Genomic DNA, 13,894 nt, shown 5'->3' on the forward strand with positions numbered 1-13,894 from the left:
TACATTGAGAGCATCTGCACCAAAAACAAATTCCTTATGTGTCCAATCACACTTGGCCAATAAAGAATTCTATTCTATTCTACTCTACTCTACTCTACTCTACTCTACTCTACTCTACTCTACTCTACTCTACTCTACTCTACTCTACTCTACTCTACTCTACTCTACTCTACTCTACTCTACTCTACTCTACTCCACTCCACTCCACTCTACTCCACTCCACTCCACTCCATTCCATTCCGAGTCTATGGAGAGGGGCGGCATACAAATCTAATAAATAATAATAATAATAATAATAATAATAATAATAATAATAGTAATAATAATAATAATAATAATAATAATAATAATAATAAAAACAAAATAAAAACTTCTCCATGGTTGTGTCCCCCATAGCAAGGAGATTTGGAAAACTTGGACAACTGTTTTCCCTTTGAGTCTCTCCACCTTCCCCCACCTTCAATTTCAAGCTTCAACAATTCCAAATCACAGGTGCCCGGATCAGATTTCCTTTTTCATTATTTAGCGCTAAAACATTCAAAGCTGCTCTTTTTTGAATGCCGGTGACCTTTTTTCCTCTCTTTAATTCTGTAAACAAAATTAATAACAAAGCATTTGGGAATTGCCAGCAAAGGCATCTTACAGAAACATTTTATTATGCAAATATCTAAATGACTTACACGCATTTGCATCTGATTAAGGGCACCGCGAAAGGCAGTGCAAGCCAGTGTTATAATCTGATTACAAGGGGGGCTAAGTGTTTCCTCTTGAAGATAACGGGTTCAAAATCCAATTTAAGAACCCCATTAAAGGAGGGGGAGGATCTTGAAAGCAAGCGATCTAGATCTCTCCACTAGATTGATTTTGCTACTGATGTCCTCAGCTGGGTTCTGCTGAGCAGTTAATCCCTGAATGAAAACCCTTAGAATCATTCCTTCGCTGTGAAAGGATGAGTGGTGTTGACTGTCGGTTTAGTTAGTTTATTCTCAAAATACAGTGGTGCCTCCACTTACAAACTTAATTTGTTCCATGACCAGGTTCTTAAGTAGAAAAGTTTGTAAGAAGAAGCAATTTTCTCCTTAGGAATCAATGTAAAAGCAAATAATGTGTGCCATTGGGGAAACCACAGGGAGGGTGGAGGCCCTGTTTCCTCGCAGGAGATTCCTAGAGAGGTCCTGTGGAGACTTCTTCCTGCCTTTTCCGGCCCTGTTTCCTCCCAGGAGATCCCTAGAGAGGTCCCATGGAGGCTTCTTCCCACCTTTTATGACTCTGTTTCTTCCCAGGAGATTCCTAGAGAGATCCTGTGGAGGCTTCTCCTTGTCTTTTCCGGCCCTGTTTCCTCCCAGGAGATCCCTAGAGAGGCCACACGGAGGCTTCTTCCCACCTTTTCTGGACCTATTTCCTCCCAGGTGATTCCTAGAGAGGTCCCATGGAGGCTTCTTCCCACCTTTTATGACTCTGTTTCTTCCCAGGAGATTCCTAGAGAGATCCTGTGGAGGCTTCTCCTTGTCTTTTCCGGCCCTGTTTCCTCCCAGGAGATCCCTAGAGAGGCCACACGGAGGCTTCTTCCCACCTTTTCTGGACCTATTTCCTCCCAGGTGATTCCTAGAGAGGCCCAACAGAGGGTTCTCCCCACCTTTTCTGGCTCTGTTTCCTCCCAAAAGATTCCTAGAGAGGCCCCACGGAGGCTTCTCCATGCTTTTTCCAGCCCTGTTTCCTCCCAAGAGATTCCTAGAGAGGCCCCATGGAGGCTTCTCCCTGCTTTTTCTGGTTAAAGTTCCGGAGGCTCGGGCTTGTAAGTGGAAAATGGTTCTTGAGAAGAGGCAAAAAAATCTTGAACACCCGGTTCTTATCTAGAAAAGTTCGTAAGTAGAGGCGTTCTTAGGTAGAGGTACCACTATAATTCCAGTCTCTTGTACCATTGCATATACAAGCTGTGCCGGAGAAAACCAAAGGTCTTTCAGAATGTTCCTCCCAATGTGGTCAATAGAGGCCTTTTGGTCAGTCAACCAAGAAAATGTGGACATGAAAGCAATTTAAAACTTCTAATCCCTGAAGCTTGCATAGCGTGGAGAGGAATCTTGCTTTCTGAACTGAAGTCCAGACTTAGTTATGATTTATTAGATGTATAGCCTGCAATCCGTCTAGCCATTCAAGGTGGGCTCACTCCCCCCTCTCCTATTTTCCCCCACAATAGAAATTATGTGAAGTAGGTTGGGGTGAGAAAGAACATGGGAGGCCCCAGGTCATCCAAGAAAGCTCTCATAACTATGGAATAACTAATCAAGGAGAGAAGCAATCTAGAACTAAGGAGACATTTCCTGACAGAATAATTAATCAATGGAACAGCTTGCCTCCAGACGTTGTGATGCTCCAACACTAGAAGTTTTAAAGACAAGGTTGGATAACCATTTGTGGAAAGTGGTGTAGGGTTTTCTGCCTAAGCAGGGGGTTGTAGAATACCTCCAAAATTCTTTCCAACTCTGTTATCTTCCTTCCTTCCTTCCTTCCTTCCTTCCTTCCTTCCTTCCTTCCTTCCCTCTGTCCCCATATCTGGAAGTTTTTATGAAGAAATTGGAGAGCCATTGGTCTGATGTGATGTAGGGTTTCCTGCCTAAGCCGGGGGTGGACTCAAAGACCTCTAAGATCTCTTTTCTTGTCTTCTCTAGTCTTGTCTTGTCTTGTCTTCTCTTCCTTCTCTTCTCTGCTCTTTGCTTCCCTTCCCTTCAATTCCCCTCCCCTCCTTTTTTCTTCTCCTCTCCTCTTCCCTGCCCTGCCCTCCTCTCCTCTCCTCACTTCTCTTCTCTTCTTTCTCTTCTCTTCTCTGCTCTTTGCTTTGCTTCCCTTCCCTTCAATTCCCCTCCCCTCCTTTTTTCTCTTCTCTTCTCCTCTTCCCTTCCCTCCCCTGCCCTCCTCTCCTCACTTCTCTTCTCTTCTTTCTCTTCTCTGCTCTTTGCTTTGCTTCCCTTCCCTTCAATTCCCCTCCCCTCCTTTTTTCTCTTCTCTTCTCCTCTCCTCTTCCCTTCCCATGCCCTCCTCTCTTCTCTTCTCTTCTCTTCTTTCTCTTCTCTTCTCTGCTCTTTGCTTTGCTTCCCTTCCCTTCAATTCCCCTCCCCTCCTTTTTTCTCTTCTCTTCTCCTCTTCCCTTCCCTGCCCTGCCCTCCTCTCCTCACTTCTCTTCTCTTCTTTCTCTTCTCTGCTCTTTGCTTTGCTTCCCTTCCCTTCAATTCCCCTCCCCTCCTTTTTTCTCTTCTCTTCTCCTCTCCTCTTCCCTTCCCATGCCCTCCTCTCTTCTCTTCTCTTCTCTTCTCCCAAAGCTGCATCTCCATGCTGCCAGTCCAACACCTTAACCAATATTCTACAATGGCTCTAAATCATGGTTAGTAGTCACTGGTGAACAAGTGCATAGAGCTCATCACGTTGTATGAATGTGTGTGTGTGTGTGTGTTTGAGTCAGTGTTGACTTCTGGTGATGGCCTGGGCAAGTTTTTCTTGGCAACGTTTTTCAAAAGTGGTTTTGCCATTGGTTTCTTCATAGGGCCAAGAAAGAGGAAGCAGCCCAATGTCACCCAGCTGAAATTTATGACTCAGGTGGGACTAAAACTCCCAATCGCCCAGTTTCTAGAGTTTTGCCTTCAGCACTACACTAAATTGGCTCATGAAAACTCTTTAGATATTTTTTGTTTTATGGTGGCTTTTCTCAGTCAATTGCTATTTAAAAAGTAATTATTTTAGCTTGTTGGGGGGGCTGAAAGAGAGATAGAGATATTTTTTTCTATTTATATCCAATACTCAAAATAGCCAACATTGTAATTGTTCTACAGCTTCTGAGCTCTGATCTTTTTACACATGTGGCTACATTTCAGCCTTCTCGCTGACAGTCTTTTGCACTGCTGAGCTAGTTAGTTAAGTTCACAAACATTCTCTAACACTTCAGCGGGGAAATCACCCACTGGAGAGATTTTATTTCTTCCCAGCCAAGGACCAACTGCTCACAGCTAAAAGTCACATCTGCAATTAACATCCAGGGTTGTTTTCCTCTTGAGCTTGTTCCATCACTTGGGAATAGTTTGAAGAGAAGCAAAAAATAAAAATAAAAAATCCACCTCGCCACAATGTATGCATTCTTCGATTTTACTTTCCCCAAACATAATACCCCAAAGGTTTATGCAGTGTTGGTTTTAACTTTTGCAAATAGATATAAACAGTGGATCTAGTTGTAATATTCTTGTACAGTGACTTGGCTTGGGTTTTTTTTTAGAAGCATATAATAATATAATAATATAATAATATAATAATATAATAATATAATAATATAATAATATAATAATATAATAATATAATAATATAATAATATAATAATATAATAATATAATAATATAATAATATAATAATATAATAATATAATAATATAATAATATAATAATATAATATAATAATAATAACAACAGCAGCAGCAGCAGAAGCAACAACAACAGAATTGGAAGGGACCTTGGAGGTCTTCTAGTCCAACCCCCTGCTTTGGCAGGAAACCCTACACCACTTCAGACAGATGGTTACTTAACATCTTCTTAAAAACTTCCAGTGTTGGAGCATTCACAACTTCTGGAGGCAAGTTGTTCCAGGGATTAATTGTTCTAACTGTCAGGAAATTTCTCCTTAGTTGTAGATTGCTTCTCTCCTTGTTTAGTTTCCACCCATTGCTTCTTGTTCTACCCTCAGGTGTTTTGGATAATAGTTTGACTCCCTCTTCTTTGTGGCAACCTCTGAGATATTGGAACAATGCTATCATCTCTCCCCTGGTCCTTCTTTTCATTAAAGTAGCCATGCCCAGTTCTTGCAACCGTTCTTCATATGTTTTAGCCTCCAGTCCCCTAATCCTCTTTGTCTCTCTTCTCTGCACTTTTTCTAAAGTCTCAACATTGTTTTTGCATCCTGATGACCCAAACTGAAGGCACTATTCCAAGGGTGGCCTTACCAAGGCCTTATAAAGTGGTATCAACACTTTGATTGATCTTGATTCTATCCCTCTGTTATCTCTCTCTCTCTTTCTCTGTCTCCATCTCTGTCTGTCCGTCTATCTGTCTGTCTGTGTCTGTCTGTCTATCCCTATCTCATTTCTATCACTATATCTATCTCATCTATCTCACCCTCTGGAACCAACTCCCCCCAAAGATTAGAATTGCCCCCACCCTCCTTGCCTTTCGTAAGCTGCTTAAAACCCACCTCTGCTGTCAGGCATGGGGGAATTGAGACCCTATTCCCCCTAGACCTTTACAATTCTATGCATGGTATGTATGTATGTATGTTTGGGTTTTTATATTAATGGGTTTTTAATTGTTTCTAAAATCAGACTACTATTGTACACTGCTTTATTGTTGCTGTTAGCCGCCCCGAGTCTCCAGAGAGGGGTGGCATACAAATCCAATAAATAAATAAATAAATAAATAAAATAAACAAACAAACAAACAAACAAACAAACAATAAATAAATAAATAAATAAATAAATAAATAAATCTACCTGTGTGTGTTTGTGTATCCCATTTCTGGAAGTGCGTTGCCTAAGCCAACACAAATTATATTTACAAATCGCCCTCAGTGTATTTTTGTCTAGAATGGGTAAAATGATTGCTGCACCTATTTCACTTATTCAATCTATTTTGCCATGCAACTTAAAAAAAAAAAAAATAGTATGATGATCCCAGACTGCCTATTATGTGCATCAGACTCAAAACTACTTTATATTTCATGGGCAAAAATGTGTTTTATAAGATAAGGAGCCTAGTTACATTTTCCCCACACCTATCAGAATAAATGAATGCAAATGGACAATTAAACTGGAAGCTCCATGTATCACAAAAGAAATTGTTTAGCATTTGGGATGACTGTAAGCCATCAGGATTACGAAAATGTCAACAGGATACCTTGATGTTTGAGTTATTAATTCAGTAGCTGCCACATTTATGCAGGAAGCATCCCTTTGCTGTGACTTTGTAAGTAGAGGAGAAGCAAGATTACAGAGCAGTCATTTTTCAGTGAAAGTTTGAGTTTTCTTCCCTTGTACACAAAGATGCAATTTTATGCATGTTCTCTTTTCATTGTGTATCAGGAACCCATCCATTCCTTTATGATGTGGATGGGCAACTCTGGCCCCTTTGCGACTTGTGGACTTCAACTCCCAGAATGGCTGGCTTAGGAATTCTGGGAGTTGAAGTCCAGAGGTTGTAAAGGATCCATAGTTTTTTTCAATTTAATTTATTTATAAATACAGGAAAAAAAGGGGGGGAGGGAAGCATGAACAGAAGAAAAAAAGGGGTAGGAAAAGGGGATACAAAATCAAGGAATTTGGAAAAATAATAACATTATACATCATGGTACGTAAATTTCTTAGTGTCATTATAATATTTCTTAAACTATGTAAATAAACGGTATCCTTATTATTACCAATTATATCTTAAATTGTATTAGTAAATCTTACGTCCCGTTTCCAATGGAATATCAATTTTTAATACATGTATATACCTATGTATCCATAGTTTTATTATTTTATTTATTTATTTATTGGTTTGTTTGTTTGTTTGTTTTGTCAAACAAGTATAGGATTGTAGTTTGTATAAACATAATAGAATTCTTTATTGGCCAAGTGTGATTGGACACACAAGGAATTTGCCTTGGTTATTGTGATTATTGGGTGAATGTGAATGTATGTTTTAAAATTAGAATTTTAAGAATTCTTTTTTTTTTTTAGCATATTAATTGGACAAACTATTGTTATGTATTTTGGTATATGTTGTGAGCCCCGAGTCCACACACACATACAAAACCCCTGAGTGATGCCATAGCTAACAAGCCTCCATTAGATCCATCTCTAGCTAGTGCTATCATCTCTCACTTTCTTGAACACACAATTATTTCTGTTAAAGCCAAGAGCACTTAATAGGATAACGAGTGAAACTAAATTGATGCGCCAGCTCTGCGATTTTCACAAGACTATTCATTGTGCACCAGAAAAAATATTCTCGAGAGCTTTTGCGAAAGACGATGAATTTTGCTCGAGTAAGAGATGCAATAGGCATAGTTTATTTGTACAGATCTCTGAAAATTAAAAGACAACGGTAACATTTGCTCCAAGTTATCCATGTCAATACTTGTCATTTCTAACAGTCACAGTTATTAACTTTGCTTTGGATACTGTAACCACTGTTCAGAAATGGGAAGAAGCAACAATAAAGTTCAGTTCATAGATCGAATGATGAACTTGTGGCCAAGTGATGACATGATTGAACTATCACAGATTCAGCCCCGGAGGCGATATATTTCTGTTTTCTACCTACAAAAATGATCCAGGTTTAGTCATGCTTAAAGCAAATGTCATATAATGTAATTTAATCATTTGGAGCAGTTTCATAATGTTTAAGTTCTATTCATTTCAGTGGACCTGTTGTTATTGTTGTTGTAAGACCCCCAGTGGTGCAGTGGTTAGAGTGCAGTACTACAAGCTACATCTGCTGATCACCAATTGCCAGCAGTTTGGCAGATCGAATCTCAGTAGGCTCAAGGTTGACTCAGCCTTCCATCCTTCCAAGGTGGGTCAAATGAGGACTCAGATTGTTGGGGGCAATACGCTTATTTATTTATTTATTTATTTATTTATTTATTTATTTATTTATTTATTTATTCTTTGTCCAATATACAATACATATGGAAGAGAATAGACATTAAGTAATATATATAAAGATAGAAAGTAAAAAAGAAGAGAAGTAGATTGGAGGGAGAGAATATATATGATATAAGAGATAGGGAGAGAATATATATGATATATATATATGATATATATTATATATATATATATATATATATATATATTCGTAGATTATATATATATATATATATATATATATAAATATAAAGAGAGAGACAGACAGAGACAGAGAGAGAGAGAGAGAGAGAGAGAGAGAGAAGGAGAGAATATATATGATATATGATATAAGGAAAGGCAATTGGACAGGGGACGATAGGCACATCAGTGCACTTATATACACCCCTTACTGGCCTCTTAGGAACCTGGAGAGGGCAATTGTGGAGAGTCTAAGGGAGAAGTGTTGGGGGTTGGGAGTTGACACTATTGAGTCCGGTAATGAGTTCCACGCTTCGACAACTCGATTGTTAAAGTCATATTTTTTACAGTCAAGTTTGGAGCGGTTAATATTAAGTTTGAATCTGTTGTGTGCTCTTGTGTTGTTGTGGTTGAAGCTGAAGTAGTGGTTGACCGGAAGGACGTTGCAGCATATGATCTTGTGGGCAATACTTAGATTGTGTTTTAGGCGCCGCAGTTCTAAGCTTTCAAGACCCAGGATAGATAGTCTATTTTCGTAGGATATTCTATTTCGAGTGGAGGAGTGAAGGGCTCTTCTGGTGAAATATCTTTGGACGTTTTCGAGAGTGTTGATGTCTGAGATGTGGTGTGGGTTCCAGACAGATGAGCTGTATTCGAGAATGGGTCTGGCATAGGTTTAATTCGCTGTATTAATAGCTTAATTCGCTGAAAACTGCTCAGAGGGCTGTAAGCAGTGAATGCCTGCAATTTTTTTTACTATCACCCTGTGGGTGTGACTTATTTTGTGGGTGTGGCTTGCCGACCATGTGATCAGGTGGGAGTGGCTTGTTGATCATGTGACGGGGTGGCTTAAAGACAGTGATGGGCTCCTATGGGGTACGGTCAGGTACGCAGTACCGGTAGCAAAATTTGGAGCTCCGCCCAAGAGCACCCAATTTGCACTGAATGATGCTGAAACAAAGTGCATAAGCCACGGCCACAGTGTGGTAGTAAAAATTTTGGTAGCCCATCACTGCTTAAAGGTCACGTGACTGGCTTAAAAGTGGCCAACTTGATGTCACTCACGTCAAGAATTTGGGTTAAGATGCCTGGCCTCTTCACCACAAAAAGATACAATTTCCCTATTTATTTACTATTACTGAACATCCAAAATATACTATTTAATTCTATGTATATATGCCATATGCGTACATACATATTACACACAGGCACACAAAAATATTAACTACTGTATAAACTGTATGTTTATGTACACACACAAACACACACACAACACACACACACACACACAGAGCTCTTCTAAAATTATACACATTCAACCTCATTTACTGTGATAGGAAAAACATACCCAGAGCCCAGAAGGGGAAAAAAGAAATAAAAATTCAGAATTTTTCTACTGGCTCTGCGTACATTTTCCTTCAAGATTCTCAAGGTCATCCTTTGTTCAGCACCTGCCCGGAAGCTGATGAGAGTAACGGACATGTTGGCAGAACAAGACCGGCCAACTTGATGAATTTGTGGGTGTGGGAACAAGGGAACGAAAATTTAAACTTTGATGGAGAAACCCTCATGGCTTCTTGATTTGGGTTTCTCACAGATGCGCCAACATGGCTCTACTAATAAATTGGAACTTTGAGGAATGCCAAGCCTCGGATTCTGATTTAATTTCGGTGCAGAAGTTGGTGATAAATTAATGGCTTTCCACACTATCTATAGAAGGCCTGATGTTTATGGGAACTTGGGAGGGGTGATTTTCATGAGGGGACAGACGCAGCCACAAAGCATTCTTTCCAGGGGTTCAAGGCCATCCTATGCCCAGCCACCTGGGCGGAAGTGGAAGGAGGACTGGCCATGTTGGCACAACCTGAGTGGGCAACGTGACAGGTTTGTGAGTGGGGGAACAAGGCATGTGAACTTTCAACTAAGTGGGAAAGTCATATTCAGGTTCCCAGTGTAGATACCAGAATGGCTCAGACAATAAATTGGAAACTATGAGGAGGACTTTGACTTGGACTCTGATTTCGCTTGGATGCTACCTGGGACCTTGACAAAATACATTTCTATCTCCTTCTGCCCTCTTAAGAATGAATGCAAGCTCCATATTGCTCAACTCCCAAGTTTGAAACCAATTGTGAGTTCAAGTCCTGCTGATCCAGTTATGCTGTTCATTCAAGTGACAAGACTCCCCCCACCCCAACTACCAGTTTTCAAGGGGGAGCATACATTTGATAGCCCAGCTGCCAACTATTAGCAATGACAAATCCTTGCTTTGCTAGTGATGTACAACGTAAGCTGGTAATAAGATTGTCAGAGAAATCCCATTATCAAGTGATGGGTGTAAGGGAAGATATCCACATATAGGATTCCTTCATATCTCAGCCCTGAGTGTTGTAATTCTTTCTGAGACTTTTATGAACTCTGTCCACCAGCGATATTAATGGTAGATGCTGTGCTGGGTTGCAGCAGCAATACCCTGCATTATTTATCTTACCAGAAATGTCTACAAAGTAGTCACACATTTGACTTCTAATTTAGAGGGTAACTGGCTTTTAATTGCACTTCGTTAAAACCTCTCAAATAAGCATGATTTTGGAGTATTTCTTTTTAAGAATTAAGGCATTTTGGTATCACTCTGCTGGGTGAAGGACATTTTTAGTCAAAAACTTAAAAATCAAATGGACCTTCTAAATGGCACTGGATGACTCTGGAATATTCCTGTTCTACAATGATAAAAATGACAAAGATAGTCTGTCTGTCTGTCTGTCTGTCTGTCTGTCTGTCTGTCTGTCTGTCTGTCTGTCTATTATATCTATCTATGTATCATCTATCTATCTATCTATCTATCCATCCATCCATCCATCCATCCATCCATCTATCTATCTATCTATCCTATCTATCATCTATGTATTAATCCATCATCTATCTATCTATCTATCTATCTATCTATCTATCTATCTATCTATCTATCATCTATCTATCTATCTATCTATCTATCTATCTATCCTATCTATCATCTATGTATTCATCCATCATCTGTCTGTATCTATCTATCTATCTATCTATCTATCTATCTATCTATCTATCTATCCATCATCTATGTATTCATCCATCATCTGTCTATCTATCTATCTATCTATCTATCTATCTATCTATCTATCATCTATCTATCTATCTATCTATCTATCTATCTATCATCTATCTATCCTATCTATCATCTATGTATTCATCCATCATCTATCTATCTATCTATCTATCTATCTATCTATCTATCTATCTATCTATCTAATCTATCACCTCTCTCTCTCTCCCTCTCTCTCTTTTACAAACTCCAATTAACTCCTTCTCAACTGGGTTAGGTACAAATAAAAGTAGAGAAAAAGTTTTGGCAGGCTTCCAAGATTCTGTTACCTGCCTTGCAAGAGTTTCTGTGCCGCTCTTTTTTTGACCTTACCTTCCTCGAAGCGCTGTTATGTGCCCAATTCCCCCCCTTCCTTTCAGAGGAAACTTTTCAATGGATGAAAAGAGAGCTGATTGTGGGTATGGGTGGGTGTGCATGTGCTGAAGCAAATACAACTGTAAAACTTGGAATCCTGCGTTGAAAACTGAACATAAAGACCTCTTCAGCAGTAAGCCAGAATTATATTCTTTTTGGCCTGGGTTTTCTTCACCCCTGCCTGCCCCCTGCTAGAGAAAGTTGTTTCATCTCTGTCCCTTCCTGCCCTTTCCTTCATGTCATTTACCTGTAATGGTTGTGAAAGGTTATTTTTTCCTTCACAATGCCCCGGAGAGTTCTGGATTGAAAAGAAATGGTGGGAGCCTACATCTCTTGCTAACAAAGGAATGTAATTTCTGTAACATAAGAAACCAGGGGAAAAAAACCCCCTGAAAGCGAATCAGAAGCAAAGTGGCTGCATTAGCCTTGAGCTAACAACTCTCTTTGTCAGATTCACATATTCACCGGGAGCCATTGGGCGTTTAATCCTTCTCTGTTTTTCTTTCTTTCTTCTCTTTAAATAAACCGCAGTTGGATGAGCTTCGAGAAAGATTGAGCTGAAAGTTGTGATTTACACAACACAAAGGGCACTCCATAAAACAAACAACTTGTGGTTGAGACTAAGATGTAAATAAGTCCAGAGTTAAGTTCCTTGTTATTCCATTCCAGCGAGCCATCTACAGTTTCCTGATTGGATTTAAGAAATGGAATTTGCTTTCCTTCCATCGTTCAAGAGGTGAACAAACACAAGGTTCTGTGAACAATTTATGTTTATAGGAATCCAGGTTTGAATTAAGAAGATAGAAGATCTTTTTGGCCACTTATTCACTCATCTTGCTTGCATTTTTATACCAACCATGCTTGGCTGGCTAATATTCCCTTCCCCTTTGTCCTTCCTTCCTTCCTTCCTTCCTTCCTTCCTTCTTTCCTTCCCATTTCTTTCTTCTTTCCTTCCTTCCCTCCTTCCTCCCTTGCTCCCCCTCTCTCCCTTCTTTCCTTACTTTCTTCTTTTCATTTCTTCTTTCTTTCTTCCCTCCCTCCCTCCCTTCATTCTTTCCTTCATTATTATTTCCCCTTCTTTTTTCCCTCCCTTTCTCCCTCCCTTCTCCCTCCCTCCCGTCTTCCCTTCCTGATGCCATCAAACTCCAGCTAACTGTTATTTTAATCTCTGTGGCCCTTGCTTGTTGTATATACTGCATCAGCCAATATATGGTTCAGAGAACTGGGAGAATGAATCCCAATTGAATTCTATCAGAAAGACGAATTCAGGGATCAAATGACGTTAAGTGTGAATCCCAATCAAAGCCACAGAGGCAACGAAATCCCACTAATAGAGTCAGGGGAAACCTGAGGACTTTGGGATTTGAACCATGGATGGTGGAGAATGGAAGGATTGATACTCCTTGCAGGCAGTTGGACATTTGCATCCTTTTAGTGGGTCATTAAAACCGCCTGGAGGTTTATCTGTGTCCTCGGGGTCATTTGAATAGTGCAAATGAATGTGGAACCTTCTTGGAATGGTTAAAGTCCAGTTGCCTGTTGAAAAAAAAGATCTTTGGGGACAACCATGATCTAGAAATCCCCTTAGACATTGGATTTGAAAATGCAATGGCTCCCTTGCGCTCAGGAAGTCGCTTATTCCTAGAGGACATGTGCTAAACGGAGAGGAAGAAGTTTCTATTAAGTCTACCAGGAAAATAGTGAACTTTTAAAGACTTTGAGTATTTATTTTTATTTATTTATTTATTCATTTGTCCAATACATAGGAAGAAAGATAGACATGTGATAATATAAAAGAGGGTGAAAGTGAACTTAGAGGAGAGGATATATGAAAGGAAGAGAATATATAGGATAGTTGAAAGAAAGGAAAGATGATTGGACAGGGGACGAAAGGCACACCAGTGCACTTATGAATGCCCCTTACTGGCCTCTTAGGAACCTGGAGAGGTCAATTGTGGAGAGTCTAAGGGAGAAATGATGGGGGTTAGGGGTTGACACAATTGAGTCCAGTAATGAGTTCCACGCTTCGATAACTCGATTGTTGAAATCATATTTTTTACAATCATACATAGAAAGCATGGAACCATGGCTTGCCTCCATAGAAAAAAACATCCAAGATCTTGTAGTACGCTACAAAGGGTGAAAAAAAATGGTTTGTTTTAGCATTAGCATTTAAATTTATATACCACTTCACAATGCTTTACAGCCCTCTCTAAGTGGTTTACAAAGAGTAAGCCTATTGCCCCCAACAATCTGGGCCCTCATTTTACCCACCTTGGAAGGATGGAAGGCTGAGTCAACCTTGAGCCTACTGAGATTCGATCTGCCAAACTGCTGGCAGCCCGTGATCAGCAGAAGTACCTTGCAGTACTGCAATATAACCACTGCACCAACAAGGCTGTTAAAGTAGATAAAGATATTTTAAAGTAGGTAAAGATGCTTTCTTCTTAAAAGTCCTACCTCTCCCCCTCCAAATCTTACTTTAAACAAGTTGAGAAAGTGGCTTTTTAAATATAATTAAGATGGATTTATTTTCACTGGAGAAGGAAATGTGTTTCTGACCT

The sequence above is a fragment of the Erythrolamprus reginae genome, chromosome 12 (assembly GCF_031021105.1).
Source record: "Erythrolamprus reginae isolate rEryReg1 chromosome 12, rEryReg1.hap1, whole genome shotgun sequence".
Taxonomy (NCBI): Eukaryota; Metazoa; Chordata; class Lepidosauria; order Squamata; family Dipsadidae; genus Erythrolamprus; species Erythrolamprus reginae.